This window comes from Piliocolobus tephrosceles, chromosome 1, assembly GCF_002776525.5.
Source record: "Piliocolobus tephrosceles isolate RC106 chromosome 1, ASM277652v3, whole genome shotgun sequence".
NCBI classification, from domain to species: Eukaryota; Metazoa; Chordata; class Mammalia; order Primates; family Cercopithecidae; genus Piliocolobus; species Piliocolobus tephrosceles.
In genome coordinates this window covers 28134996-28150189 of record NC_045434.1, presented here as the reverse complement: position 1 = coordinate 28150189, position 15194 = coordinate 28134996, and the positions used below count along the sequence as shown (strand labels likewise).

General features: G+C 41.7%; 1 long non-coding RNA gene across 2 annotated transcripts in view; it reads left to right on the top strand.

Annotated features, from left to right (window-relative positions):
• The window catches only part of LOC113219939, a 48379-nt gene that overhangs the window by 7428 nt on the left and 25757 nt on the right, over window positions 1–15194 (top strand). Inside the window, exons 2-3 of one of the 2 annotated variants that reach the window (XR_003306946.1) lie at window positions 8163–8312; window positions 11281–11323. The exons of the other annotated variant lie outside the window; for it this stretch is intronic. This is a non-coding gene — a long non-coding RNA (uncharacterized LOC113219939). Of the gene's footprint in view, window positions 1–8162; window positions 8313–11280; window positions 11324–15194 lie in introns of those variants that run through there. 2 annotated transcript variants of the gene reach the window in all.

Genomic DNA, 15194 nt, shown 5'->3' with positions numbered 1-15194 from the left:
TTTTTTTTTTTTTTTGAGATAGAGTCTCGCTCTTACTCGCTCTTATCACCCAGGCTGGAGTGCAATGGTGAGATCCCAGCTCACTGCAACCTCTGCCTCCCGGGTTCAAGTGATTCTCGTGCCTCAGCCTCCCAAGTAGCTGAGATTACAGGCACCCGCCACCACACCTGGCTAATTTTTGTATTTTTAGTAGAGCCGAGGTTTTACCATGTTGTTGGCCAGGCTAGTCTCAAACTCCTGACCTCAGGTGATCCGCCCACCTTAGCCTCCCAAAGTGCTGGGACTACATGCGTGTGCAGCCGCATCGAGCCTTAAGCGGTTCTTAAAAGCCTAATGATTCTAATGTTAGAAATCCTATCAGTAGGAAATATCGAGGTGCAAATGGTCAGTATCTAGTGTTATGCGACTTTCACTTACAAGGAAGTGGGTCATAGTGCAGCCTGATTAATGCTTATAACTACATTTCTGCCCAGAATTCATCCCCAACAGTTTATAGGAATTAGATACACATATGAATATATGTTATGAGTGAGGGCGTGTTCTGTCTGTGTGTGTGTGTGCAGATATGACAGGAAGTGATGGGGCAAGCTGTGGGGAAAGGGAGGCAGTTAACTTGCATATAGTGAAGGGTGAAGAATGTTTCAGGCAGAGAGACCAGTGTATGGAAAGATCCCAAAAGCCAAATGGAACATGGCATGTTTGAGGATTTTAAAAAGCAGCTTGATAGCTCTGTTGTTCCTAAAGTAAACGGGAAGAGGTGGAGGGGGTGGGGGGAAGGTGAAAAAGGGGGCAAAAAAGCAAAACTTCAGAGATGATTAGAGACCAGACTGCAAAAAGTCATGTAAACTGAGTTTGTATGACTGAGGGCAATAGGAGCCAATGATTAGATTTAAACTGGGATATTACATAGTCTAGATAAAATGTGTAAATTTTATTGATATCACATAGGAAATCCAGCTTAATGTATATTATTCCTTAGTGACTTTTTCCTTCAACAAGTATTAATTGAGTGTAAACTATGTACCAGTGATTGTGCTAGCTGCTGGAGCTATAAATGATTAGTGTTTGAAACCTTTCTTTAGCTGAAATGTGAAGAATGGTTTGCCTGGCACAGGAGCAGCTGTGTTAGGGGCTATAATGATAATCCAAGGAGTGGTGAGAGGAGGCTTGAATCCTGCAGTAGAGGCTGAGAGAAGTAGGCAGGGCTGTATTGTTTCCTCGGATTGTTTTTGCTTCCACAGAAACTCCATCATTATTCTGTTAAGAAACTAGGGATTTATTCTTGCAATGGTATGATTTCAGAAGGCAAGCATTCTAAAACCCATTTGTGACCATTAAATGTAAAATGTATTTATATTTGTCATCCAGGCTACAGTGCAGTGGCTGATCACAGCTCACTGCAGCTTCAACTGCCAAGGCTCATGAGATTCTCCTGCCTCAGCCTGCCAAGAAGCTGAGACTACAGATGTGTACCACCTTGCCCAGCTAATCTTTGCTAATCTTTTCTTTTCTTTCTTTCTTCCCCCCTCCCTCCCTCCCTCCCTCCTTCCTTTTTCTTTCTTTTCTTCTTCCTTCCTGCCTTCCTTCCTTCCTTCCTTCCTTCCTTTCTTTTTTTTGCAAAGATGGGGTTCTCACTATGTTGCTTAGGCTGGTCTCAAACTCCTGGGCTCAAGGGATCCTCCTGCCTCGACCTCCCAGAGTGCTGGTATTACAGGCATGTGTCTAGCTGCAAATTTAAAATTTTATTAACAAACTAGCATAGCACTTGACTGATGGTTGCGGTTTTTTTGTTTGTTTGTTTGTTTGGGATTTTTATTTTATTTTATTTTATTTTATTTTGAGACAAGGTCTCGCTCTGCTTTCCAGGCTGGAGTGCCGTAGCACGATCTTGGCTCACTGCAAACTCTACCTCCTGGGTTCAATTGATTTCCTGCCTCAACCTCCCAAGTAGCTAAGATTACAGGAATGCACCACCACACCTAGCTAATTTTCGTATTTTTAGTAGAGATGGGGTTTTGCCATATTGGCCAGGCTTGTTTTGAACTCCTGGCCTCAAGTGATCTTCCCACCTTGGCCTCCCAAAGTGCTGGGATTACAGGAGTGAGCCACCACGCCTCCCTTGTATTTTTAAAATATGTAAAGTTTTTACCCATTTGAGAAATAAGGGCTCTGTGTTTCAGTGAGAGAACCACCAACAATGGTGGACACTGAGATGTGCTGCCTGGTCCCTCTTGGGGAAGGAATGACTTATTTTAGAGTTCTTGGGAGTGCTGGCTGAGAATGGCCCTCTTTGAGACTGAGCCTTCTTTTGAGATTGCCTCAGCTAATGAGAACTGCCTTGCTCAAGGTCACAACACCATCTAAATGACTGATTGGTGTGAGGGTACAAAGATCTGGGCCTTTTATCTCATCTGAGGACCATTCTGAAGGGACATTTCAGTTTCAGAACTCCATGTACTGTTGGCAAAGGCCTTCATTGGGACTTATCATAGATCAACTGCTCAGTCTGTCTAATTCTGCTTCTCTCTCTTTCCTTTCCCCTGGTGGTCCCTAAAGCATACTAGTTAGTGTTCTGCATGCTAATTTGACTGTTACTCCGAGGAAGCCAGCCTGCAATACCATCGTCTATCCAGTTTGCTCAAGCCAGAAATCAGGGAAATCCACCAGATGTCGTTCTCTCCTTTATTCTGAAAATCCACTATATCTAATCAATTGCCAAGCCCTTATTTTTTTCCCCATTCCAGTTGCCACCATTGTAATCCAAGTCACCACCATATGTCATTGAAATAAACTATTTTTTTTTTTTTTGAGACGGAGTCTCGCTCTGTCACACAGGCTGGAGTGCAGTGGCCGGATCTCAGCTCACTTCAAGCTCCGCCTCCTGGGCTTACGCCATTCTCCTGCCTCAGCCTCCTGAGTAGCTGGGACTACAGGCGCCCGCCACCTCTCCTGGCTAGTTTTTTTGTGTTTTTTTAGTGGAGACGGGGTTTCACCATTTTAGCCAGGATGGTCTCTATCTCCTGACCTCGTGATCCACCCGTCTTGGCCTCCCAAAGTGCTGGGATTACAGGCTTGAGCCACCACGCCCGGCCCACTTAAGTAAACTATTAAGGTCACTGCTATTTTGTTTTCCTGTCTTTACCTTTGTCTTTATCAAAGTGACTTATTTTTTCTTGTAATTTTATTACGCTGAATAGATTTGTTGAGGTATATATGACATCCAGTATGCTGTGTATATTTAAAGTATACAGGTCAGCTTGGTGTGGCAGTGCATGCCTGTAGTTCCAGCTACTCAGGAGACCAAGGTGGGAGGATCATTTGAGCCCAGATGTTTCAGACCGGCCTTGGCAACATAGCAAAAACCTCATCTCAATTTAAAAAAAAAAAAAAAAAAAAATTAAAAATTAAAGTATATAAGTTGATACATGTTGACATTTTGGTGTGTCCCTTACCCATCTTTCCAGCTCCCCTGAAGGGTTCTCTTTTTTTCAGCCAGGCAGGACTGGACCTTAAAACCGAGTTCCGTGATGCCTTGCTTCTCATGCCTCAGGGCCTTTGCCTGTGCTCCTTCCTCTGTTTCTACTCCTCCCTCTGTTTCTACTCCTCATTTTCATCTGCTTTTATCCCTGCGTTTGCATCATCTTAAATTTTCTCCAGACCTGATGATAATGAATATTTAAATGTAATATGTATTTAATATATATGTTTAAAGTAATTGCTAAGTAATGTTTATTGAGCGCTTACTTTTTGTTAGGTTTTTTTGCTTTTAACATTTTATCTGGTAAGCCTCACAAAACTTACGATTTGCATGATTTCCCTTATTTTGCAGATAATAAACTGTTCCTTCCCCTAGATCATGAAACTAGAAAGTAGAGTTGTGGCCGGGCATGGTGGCTCATACCTGTAATCCCAGCACTTTGGGAGGCCGAGGCGGGCAGATCACGAGGTCAGGAGATCGAGACCATCCTGGCTAACACAGTGAAACCCCATCTCTACTAAAAAAGACAAAAAAATTAGCCAGGCGTGGTGGTGGGCGCCTGTAGTCCCAGCTACTCTTGGGAGGCTGAGGCAGGAGAATGGCGTGAACCCAGGAGGTGGAGCTTGCAGTGAGCCAAGATCGTGCCACTGCACTCCAGCCTGGGCAACAGAGCGAGACTCTGTCTCAAAAAAAAAAAAGAAAGTAGAGTTGCAGGATTTAGGATTCAGCTACTTGCTGAATCCTTAGACCTGCCAAAGACTCTCTCCTTTTGCCAAAACTCTAATCAGCCTCCTCTGAGTCCTCTGCTTGAATAAACCTCTCTAGGTTTCCCTCTCTGTCCTCATAGAATCCAGTTTGAACAAAAATCCCACTAAATCAATTTAGTGAAAAATTCCCCACCATTGGCATCTCATTACCCCCAAATCTTACCACTCTAGGCTAACCTCAACAATAATCCTATGAAGTTGATTTAGCCAGAAATCCCCTTATCCTTGATGTTCCCTCTAAGTAACTTTCCAACCACTGACTCCCATCTCGCTACTTGTTACAAATTTCCCTTGTTTTTGTTGGAGTCAGAGTTGAGTCTAATCTCCTTCCCTGACTGCAAGACCTCATTACAGTCGTTTCTATACTCATTGCCACGGCCCTCCTCCAATAAAGTCAGCTTTACTGTCTTTAACAAGTGTCAGAATAATTTTTTCTTTAACAGATCAAGAGAAGTTACTGGTTACAGGCTACTGTGTAACATCGTGCAGTTTTCCTTCATAACACTCATTGCTGTGACTATTAAATGTCTGCCATGTTTGATCTATATCTACATCAGGGCCTAGTGCACAGTAAAGGCATACTTTATATTTCTTGGGTGATATTGAATGGATAGTAACTTCCATTGCACTTGCAGGTATGATAGTTTAGTAACAATAGCTTGGGTTCTGGGCCAGGGAAGTTCAAATTCAAACTGTGCCAATATATAACCTTTAGCTGGTATTTTACCTCTTGAGGCTTTGTGGGATTTTTTTTTCTTTTTTTTAACCTGTGAGCTAAAGATAATAATACACCCCCCACCACACCTCTTATAGAATTGCTCCAAGGAATGAATTAAATGATGTCAACAAAAGTTCTTAGCATAGGATATGACACATTTTTTCCTCTTTCCAACATTACATGTAAAAAGTATCCAAGGGCAGTGATATGGTTTGGCTATGTCCCCTCCCAAATCTCATCTTGAATTGTAACTCCCATAATCCCCATGTGTTGTGGGAGAGATCTGGTGGGAGGTAATTGACTCATGGGGGTGGGTTTTTCCCATGCCGTTCTCGTGAGTGCATAAGTTTTGGAAATCCGATGATTTTGTAAAGGGCAATTCCCCTGCACACTCTCTCTTGCCTGCTGCCATGTAAGACGTGGCATTGCTCCTCCTTGCCTTCTGCCATGAGTGTGAGGCCTCCCCAGCCATGTGGAACAGGGAGTCCATTAAACCTCTTTTTCTTTATAAATTACCCAGTCTTGGGTATGTCTTTATTAATAGTGTGAAAACGGACTAATATATGCAGGTATCAAAGTTTATAATTATTTTGTATCCTCTGCTATGCCTAGCATATACAAAGTAAACAGTACATAGCAAGATAAAATTTTTATTTATTTTTTTCTTCAGACACAGGATCTTGCTCTGTCACCCAGGCTGGAGTGTAGTGGTACAATCATAGCTCACTGCAGCCCCAACGCCTGGGGTCAAATGATCCTCCTGCCTCAGCCTCTCAAGTAACTGGGATTACAGGCACAAACTAGGGCACCTGGCCCTCAGCACCTTATCATTTTAATGAGTTTATTTAAACATTCAGTGATTCACAAATGAAGCAGCACTGGATCACAAGTGATTCACGGCTCCACTGAGGGAACATGAGGAAATTTTTATAAGGTGCTCACACAAGCAAGACAAATAAAATATTTGGTTAAAGAGAAAAGTCCCTAATTAGAGGTTAGAGTTGGCAGTTTATGATTGTTAATGTCTCTAACGGTTAGCTTGTGGTTTCTTTTCTTTTTGAAACAGGATCTCACTCTGTTGCTGAGGCTGGAGGGCAGTGGCACAATCACAGCTCACTCTCTGCCCAGTCTCCCAAGCTCAAGAGATTCTCCCACCTTAGCCTCCTGAATAGATGGGATTATAGTTGCATGCTCACGATGCCCAGTGAGACGGGGTTTCACCATGTTGCCCAGGCTGGCCTCAAACTCCTGACCTCAAGCAAATGCGCTCACCTTGGCCTCCCAAAGTGCTGAGATTATAGGCATGAGCCACCACACCCAGCCAGTTTGTGGTTTCTGATTGGTTAAGCTTATACTTTGTTTTACTGTATACACTGAGTGGGCTTTCGGTTTGCTTATGTAGGAACCCAAGGCACTGCAGCCTTCTCAGCCTAATGGCTTTCCAATTAATTATTTTAGCAATATATTGAATGCCAGTAGGCATTTCTGCGGACTGGAATTTAGGATTCAATCTCCTTACTTTACAAGTCAGGAGATAAATAAGGCAAAGCTTTCTTTTTTTATTTTGTTTTGTTTTTTAGTTTGTTTTTGAGACAGTTTCGCTCTTGTTGCTCAGGTTGGAGTGCAATGGCACAATCTCAGTTCACAGCAACTTCAGCCTCCCTGATTCAAGTGATTTTCCTGCCTCAACCTCCCGAGTAGCTGGGATTACAGGAATGCAACCACCATGCCCAGCTAATTTTGTATTTTTAGTAGAGATGGGGTTTCTCTGTGTTGGTCAGGCTGGTCTTGAACTCCCAGCCTCAGGTGATCTGCCCACCTCAGCCTCCCAAAGTGCTGGGATTAGCCTCCCAAAGTGTTGGGATTACAGGCGTTAGCCACACGCTCAGCAGCTTGTTTTTTGAGGTAGGGTCCTGCTGGCTGCTCAGGAATGAAACGAAATAAGGCGATGAAGATCAGAGTTGAGCCAGCATCTATCTGGCCAAATGATGTAAGAAGCAAGATACTTAGAAGACTCATAGACCAATAGGCCTCGGGTGTGGTCAGAGCTCACAGAGTTGCTCATTTCCATAGTGTTTTAAATACATTTTTATTTATTTATTTTTGTTTTTGAGATAGAGTCTCGCTCTGTCCCCCAGGCTGGAGTGCAGTGGCACGATCTCGTCTCACTGCAACCTCCACCTCAAGGGTTCACGTGACTCTCATGCCTCTGCCTCCCTAGTAACTGAGACTGCAGGTGCCCACCACCATGCCCAGCTAATTTTTGTATTTTTAGTAGGGACAGGGTTTCACCATGTTGACCAGGCTGGTCTCAAACTCCTGACCTAAGTGATCCGCCCGTCTCAGCCTCCAAAGTGCTGGGATTACAGGTGTAAACCACCAAGCCCGGTGCATTTCCAGTTTTGATTCACTTGTTTATTTACTCATTCATTGAACATTTATATACAACTACTATATGTGTGAGCTGCTCTAGGTACCCTGGGCAGTAATTCTCACATGCTGTTGGTATTGGTCAACAGAAAAAGCATCTAAGGAACTGTTAAGATAACAGATTCTTGAGTCCTACTCTCTGAAGTTCCTGATAAAGGGTAATCCTGGGGACTGGTGTTTTTTTTAAAAAAAAAAAAAACTCTTCATGTGATTCCGACACATTCTTCTGAGGGAGCAAACATAATGAAGGCATTGTTTCTATTCACAAAGATGAATGGGAGAAGAATAAACATAACTTATAAGGAAAACTGCATCAAGGTACAGTAGTTTTTTTGTTTTTTGCTCTGGTTAACATGAATTTATTTGCTCATATTATCCTTCCTGCAAAACATATCCTAAAGCTTCAGGGGAGGTTCATGTGTTGTTACTCTATTCATGCGACTGTTGTTGGGAGTCAAAGTGTGCTGGTAGAAAACTATGTGGGCTGATATTTTGTGTTTTTATATATGCTGGTATGTAATTAGAACACACGTGATAAGTAAACTCTACGTAGCTCTGGTAAATTTCAGGCTAGAAAAGGGTGCAAATAGAATTTTCTTTTCTTTTATTTTTTCTATGTATTTAGGTCTAGGGCAACAGTAGAATTTTCTGGAGAGGTATGACATCCTTACCAAGTAAGGTGTTCTTCCAAAAAAAAAAAACAAAAAACCAACACTTCACTAATATATAAACAGGAAGTATTGATAAGTGCCTTTCTATCAATTTCCAGAAAATGTCCCCATCATCGTTCATCCTGTGGACAGTCCTGGAAGTTATGAATGGGGATAATGTAGGGATGCTGTATGTCTCCACCCTACAAGCACAAATTCAGCGTGAACACTGAGTATGAATTTTTAAATGTACATATTTGGGACAGCAGGTAATGTACTGAATGCAGATTTAAAAATGTATAAGAAAAAGCTTTTCAGTCTGGGCAACATGAGGAGACTTTGTACAAAAAAATTAAAAATTAGCCAGATGTGGTGGTGTGTGCCTGTGGTCCTGGCTGCACAGGAGGCTGAGGTGGGAGGATAGCTTGAGCATGGGAGGTCAAGGCTGCAGTGAGCTATGACCACACCACTGCATTCCAGCCTGGGCAACAGAGCAAGACACTGTCTCAAATCAATCAATCAATCAATCAATCAATCAATAAAAAGAAAGAAAGAAAAGAAAAGTGAAAGCTTTTTTCCCTATTCAGTTCCAGGATGCAGGATAATGCATATCCATTACATTTTACATAATCTGAAATTCAATACTTGCTATGTTGGATAATTTTAGTTTCAATATTAATTTGAATCAACAAATACTGTTGAGCATCTTTTATGTGTGAAAGAATCTTTCTAAACAATTTAGTGAAAATAAAATACTGGTACTTAAGAGTTTACTCAGAGCCACATTTTTTTTTTTTTTTTGAGACAGAGTCTAGCTCTGTCACCCAGGCTGGAGTGCAGCGTCGCTATCTCAGCTCACTGCAACCTCCGCCTCCTGGGTTCAAGTGATTCTTCTGCCTCAGCCTCCTGAGTAGCTGGGATTACAGGCATATGCCACCACGCCTGGCTAATTTTGTATTTTTAGTAGAAACGGGGTTTCACCATGTTGGTCAGGCTGGTCTCAAATTCTCAACCTCAGGTGATCTGCCTGCCTTGGCCTCCCAAAGTGCTGGGATTACAGGCGTGAGCTACCGTGCCCTGGCCCTGGGCCACGTGTTTTATAGGCTATCTCAAAATTGCCATTATTAGTATCTGCTTTTAGTATGGAGGGTAATGTCGTCTGTGACCCAGTGGTCATTTATATTTTGTGATTTTTACTTTTTTTTTTTAGGTGTGAGGTTTTTTTGCTTTTTTTTTTTTTTTTTTTTGAGACAGGGTTTTGCTGTTGCTGCCCAGGCTGAAGTGCAATGGAGTGATCTCGGCTCACTGAAGCCTCTGCTCCACCGGCTTCAAGAGATTCTTCTCCCTCAGGCTGCCGAGTGGCTGGGATCATAGGTGCCCACCACCACGGCCTGGCTAATTTTTTGTATTTTTAGTAGAGGCAGTGTTTCACCATGTTGCCCAGACAGGTCTCGACCCCCTGGTCTCAGGTGATCCACCCACCTTGGTCTCCCAAAGTGCTGGGATTACAGGCATGAGCCACTGTGCCTGGCCTAGGTGTGAGTTATCTTAAGGGTGTTTTGTACTATCTCTATGTGGGAGATAATTGAGTCATAGGACAGACTATTAACACAGGCCTTTGCAAATGACTAAGTGTCTCATGCAAAGTTATGGACACAGGCTTTGACAACCATCCTGCTTTAGCTTTAAATTTATCTTTTGGTCAAAATTTTTCATGATGGATCTAAAATATTTTTCTTTTTAAAAATGTATGATTAAATATATTAAACTGATGTTGAGTTAAAACATCAGGAAGAAACAGATAACTAAAAATAACAGGATATGATTAATGGTTTTGATTCATAGGGCTATTTTTAACCTCTTCTGGAGTCTGAGTGCCCAGATTTATATTTGCAGAGCAATATGAGAAAAAATAAGATTGCAATTTTAATTTTGAAAGTTTTCCCCTTTTTAAAATTCTTAGTCTATTTGAAAAGCTATCACTTGAAAACTTGATCCATTTATGAATGCTCTGATAAAATTAAGTTTCTCTTGGACTAGATCTTAGCCTAGCTAAGGATTTCTTGTTAATGTTATGGATATGACAAAGTTATTGTGATTATGTTGTTTAAAAAATTCTCATCTCTTAGAGATACTTGTAGAAATATTTATAAGTAAAAATGATGCAAAAGGCCAGGTGTGGTGGCTCATATCTGTAATTCTAGCACTTTGGAAGGCCAAGGCAGGCGGATATTGCCTGATCCCAGGAGTTCAAGACCAGCCCAGGCAACATGACAAAACCTTATCTCTACAAAAAATACAAAAAGTTATCCAGGTGTGGTGGTATGTGCCTGTAGCCCCAGCTACCTGTGGCTGAGATGGGAGGATCACCTGAGCCTAGGAGTTTGAGGCTGCAGTGAGCCATGATCACACCACTGCTCTCCAGACTGGGCAGCACAGTTAGATCCTGTCTCAAAAAAAAAAAAAAGAATTGGGCATGGTGGCTCACACCTTATCCCAGAACTTTGGGAGGCTGAGGCAGGCAGATCACTTGAGGCCAGGAGTTCGAGACCAGCCTGGCCAACATGGTGAAACACCATCTCTACAAAAAAATTATAAAAATCAGCTGCATGTGGTGATGCATGCCTGTAATCCCAGCTACTCGGGAGGCTGAGGCATGAGAATCACTAGAACCTGGGAGGTGGAGGTTGCAGTGAGCCGAGATTGCATACCTGCACTCCAACCTGGATGACAGAGTGAGACTGTGTCTTGAAAACAAAAAGAATCATGCAAAATCTTGGTTTTGCTTTAAAAATATTCCACTACTAGCTAGGGGTGGTGGTACATGCCTGTAATTCCAGTTACTCGGGAGGCTGAGGCATGAGAATCGTTTGAACCCGGGGAGGCGGAGGCTGCAGTGAGCCAAGATCACATAACTGCACTCCAGCCTGGGTGACAGAGTGAGACTGTCTCAAACAAACAAACAGTATAGGTATTCCACCATCTTCTCTGTAGGCCTAAATCTGAATTTACAAAAAAACAAAAAATTAAAAATTAAAAAAAAATACCATCTTGATTAGTATGGTGGTGAGTTAATAAAAATTTAAAAAATTAACATAAAAAAAGAAAGAAAAATATTCCACTAAACAAAACAAGGCAAAATGAAAAAGAATGTAGGAGAATGCATTTGTAATAAGAATGGCAGAATATTGATAACTGTTTATTTTTTATTTATTTATTTATTTTTTTTTTTTTGAGGTGGAGTCTCGCTCTGTCGCCCAGGCTGGAGTGCAGTGGCATGATCTCGGCTCACTGCAAGCTCCGCCTCCCAGGTTCACGCCATTCTCCTGCCTCAGCTTCCCGAGTAGCTGGGACTACAGCCGCCCGCCACCGCGCCCGGCTAATTTTTTTTTTTTTTGTATTTTTAGTAGAGACGGGGTTTCACCGTGTTCGCCAGGATGGTCTTGATCTCCTGACCTCGTGATCCGCCCGCCTCGGCCTCCCAAAGTGCTAGGATTACAGGCGTGAGCCACCGTGCCCGGCCTATAACTGTTTAAAGTGGTGATAGGGATTCATTATATTCTCTCATTTTACGAATTAAAAAGATTTCCACAATAAAATATTCTTTAAAAGGGTTTTCTCCAGGATATATTCTACATCATATTTTTACTTCACCTTCTTTTAGAAATCTTTCTTTTGGCAAACCTTCTGTCTTAGTCAGCTTGGGTTCACCCTCTTTTAGAAATCTTTCTTTTGGCAAACCTTCTGTCTTAGTCAGCTTGGGTTGCTATAACAGAATACCATAGACTGTGTGGTTAAACAACAGACATTTATTTCTCACAGTTCTGGAGGCTGGGAAGTCCATGATCAAGGTGCTGGCCAGTTTGGTTTCTGGTGAGGGCTCTCTTTCTGGCTTGCAATGGCCATCTTCTTGCTGTATCCTCACATGCCGGACAGAAAAAGAGAGAGAGCGCGCGCTTGATTTGGTATCTCTTCTTATAAGAGCACTAATTGCATCATGGGGACTCCACACTCACAACATCATCTAAACCTAATTACTTCCCAAAGGCCTCACCTCCTAATACCATCACATCATGGGTTAACTCTTCAACATATGAATTTTGGGAAGACATAAACATTCAGTGGATAACACCTTTTCCCTGAAGCACATCAAGAATGTAAGTGATGATAATGACACTATTCATTCTTTGTTCATGAACATAAATTCATCACCTTTTTTATCAAATAATGTGTGCTTGGTGCAATTGCTGCTGAGGTAAGGGGATTCAAAAGGACCCTGTGATCTGGTCACTAGGAGCAGACTACATTTCTGATCTTCAGTTTCCTATGGTAAAATGAGTAAACTGGACTGGATGAGCTCAACAGTCTTCCAGTTCTATGTGTCCTTGAGCATAGCTTCATGGAAATAAGGACCACAATTATCCCTTGGTTAGAACAATTAGACTTTAAAAACATATGCACTTAATGGCAAGTGACTTTGAACCCCATACCCATTCCTTCATATGATAATAGAATACTCTTCATAGCACTCCTTCTCCTGCCAAGTGTCTGCTACTTTTGTTACAGTAGGTAGTCAGACATGACTAGGACAGGAGAGGGTAATGCCCCTACCAGTAATGTCAAGTGACCATCAGGTGATGTTAAACTGTTGTTAAACTGTCTCTATAAATAATAATTGGTCTCAGCTGGTGCCAGGGAAAGGCAGTCTCCCAATAAATAAACACCTGAAGCTGGTGATCAGCAACTTCCCTGTAAGATTTCAAGAGTTAGGCAAGTGGGCACAAGCATGTGCCCTAAGAGGCAAAATGGCAGAGTTTACCTGGTACATGACCTCCTTCTAGGAACACTTAGCTGGTAAGGGAAGAATGTCACAGGTCAACATATGTACAATTTCAGTAAACATACTGTGCATGTGGCCCCTCCAAAGGGCTGGCAGGCCACTGTGCATGTGGACAGCTGACCTCAAGGGAAGGATCAGGGGAGAAGTAACAGAAGACCCCAAGTCAAAAGTCACACCATGCACTTGAATCTCACAAGCTGTCTGCTTGGCCCTCTTCCAAGGGTACTTTACTTCCTTTGGTTCCTGCTTTAAAGCTTTTTAATAAACTTTCACTTCTGCTCTAAAACTTGCATTGGTCTCTCCCTCTACCTTATGTCACTTGGATGAATTCTTTCCTCCGTCGAGGCAAGAATTGAGGTTGCTTCAGACTCATATGGATTTGCCACTGCTCACATACTTTGGTGCTGCATGAATACGTTCCTTAGTGCTAACATCGTCTCTCCTGGTGCTAGTTTATTTCCAAGAATAATCTAGAGTTTTCAGCCAAATAGTCACATTCAAGAACCTACCCCACAGTTTTTGTGGTACTTAAATGAATCTTTGAAATTTGCTGGCAATAATATTTATTTGTTGTAAAAGATGACCTAGTTGTTGCCAGACAATTTATGCTCTTGCTTCCAGTATTTATGACATTATAAAATATCTTATTAATCAAAACTGTTGGTAATTTAACTCACCCAGCTTTTTTAAAAAATGAGAGTTAATTCAGTTTCAGACTTAATATGACTATTTTCCTCAGCTACAAAGAAGTGAAATCAGGAACATGCTGACAGAATAAGCCAAACATAGTTTGGTATTCAGGTATTAGAACATTGGGAAGACTTAAAACTTCCATTTTTACATCCTATTTTAAAAAAGGAAAATATGGCTGGGCATAGTGGCTCATGCCTGTAATCTCAGCACTTTGAGAGGAAGAGGCAGGAGGGATCAATTGAGAACAGAAGTTCAAGACCAGCCTAGGTAACATAGTAGACCCTGTTTCTACAAAAAAAAAATACAAAAATTATCTGGGCATGGTGATGTACAACTGTAGTACCAGCTACTCAGGAGGCTGAGGAGGGAGGATTGCTCGAGCTCAGGAGGTGAAGGCTGCAGTGAGCCGAGATCTTACCACTGCACTCCAGCCTAGTCGATAGAACAAGACCTCATCACAAAAAACAAACAAACAAAAAAAAAATAGGATGTTCTGAAGAAATTAAATTAAAATAAATGTGGCTACTAGAACATGTGTTTAGCAGAAGCATGAACAAAAGGTGTTTACAGGGTTGAATACTGCTTGTGTGGAGAATTCAAAAGTTAATTATATATATTTTTTACAACAGAAAAGGGTAAATTGGCCCCCCGTTACACAAAATCATCTTTTATTTGAAGATTTTTACACTAAATCATAGTTGTAATGACTTTTTTGTTGTTGTTGGTTGTTGTTAGTATTATGATTTAGGTATAACAAATACCTCTATTAAATACTATCTAAATAGTATCTTACTCAGGGAGGCTTAGAGATTTATTTTGCAGTCAACCTGACTAAGTGTGTCTTTTTAAAATCTTTTCTTTGGAACTGGGGGTATAGAATGTAACTGTATGCCTTAGGTAACATTTTTTATTGGCAGAGGGATGGGGATGGGTGGGCTGAAACAAACTGAGATAAATTGGAAACTTACTTTTTCTTCTACTTTACAAATAAAAGAAAACATCTTGGGTTTGTTCTTTTTTTCAGCACCTTCACTTATTCTTCCGTTCTCCTTTTCTTCCTTCCTTACACATTTATTGGGCTCTTTCTCTCTGTTAACTCTTAGGGATTTAGAGACATGGAGATGGGGAGCTAGAGGAGAAGTTCTGACATGTCAGTCATAAAGTCCTAAATCTAGGACAGACCTATACAACACTGTCTTTCCAATCCATGGACCATAGCTCTGATTCTACCTGCAGTTCTAGAATTGTGTTTTCAATGTTTTGTTTGTTTGTTTGAGATGGAGTCTCACTGTGTCACCCAGGCTGGAGTGCGGTGGCACCATCTTGGCTCACTGCAACCACTGCCTCCTGAGTTCAAGCAATTCTTCTGCCTCAGACTTCTGAGTAGCTGGGATTACAGATGTGTGCTACCATGCCCAGCTGATTTTTGTATTTTTAGTAGAGACAGGATTTCACCATGTTGGCCAGGCTGGTTTCGAACTCCTGAACTCAGGTGATCTACCTGCCTCGGCCTCCCAAAGTGCTGGGATTACAGGCGTGCACCACCATGCCCGGCCTCTAATGATTAATTGGTCATTTTTTTCTATCATTTGTTAACAATTGCTCTTGAGCTTTGTGT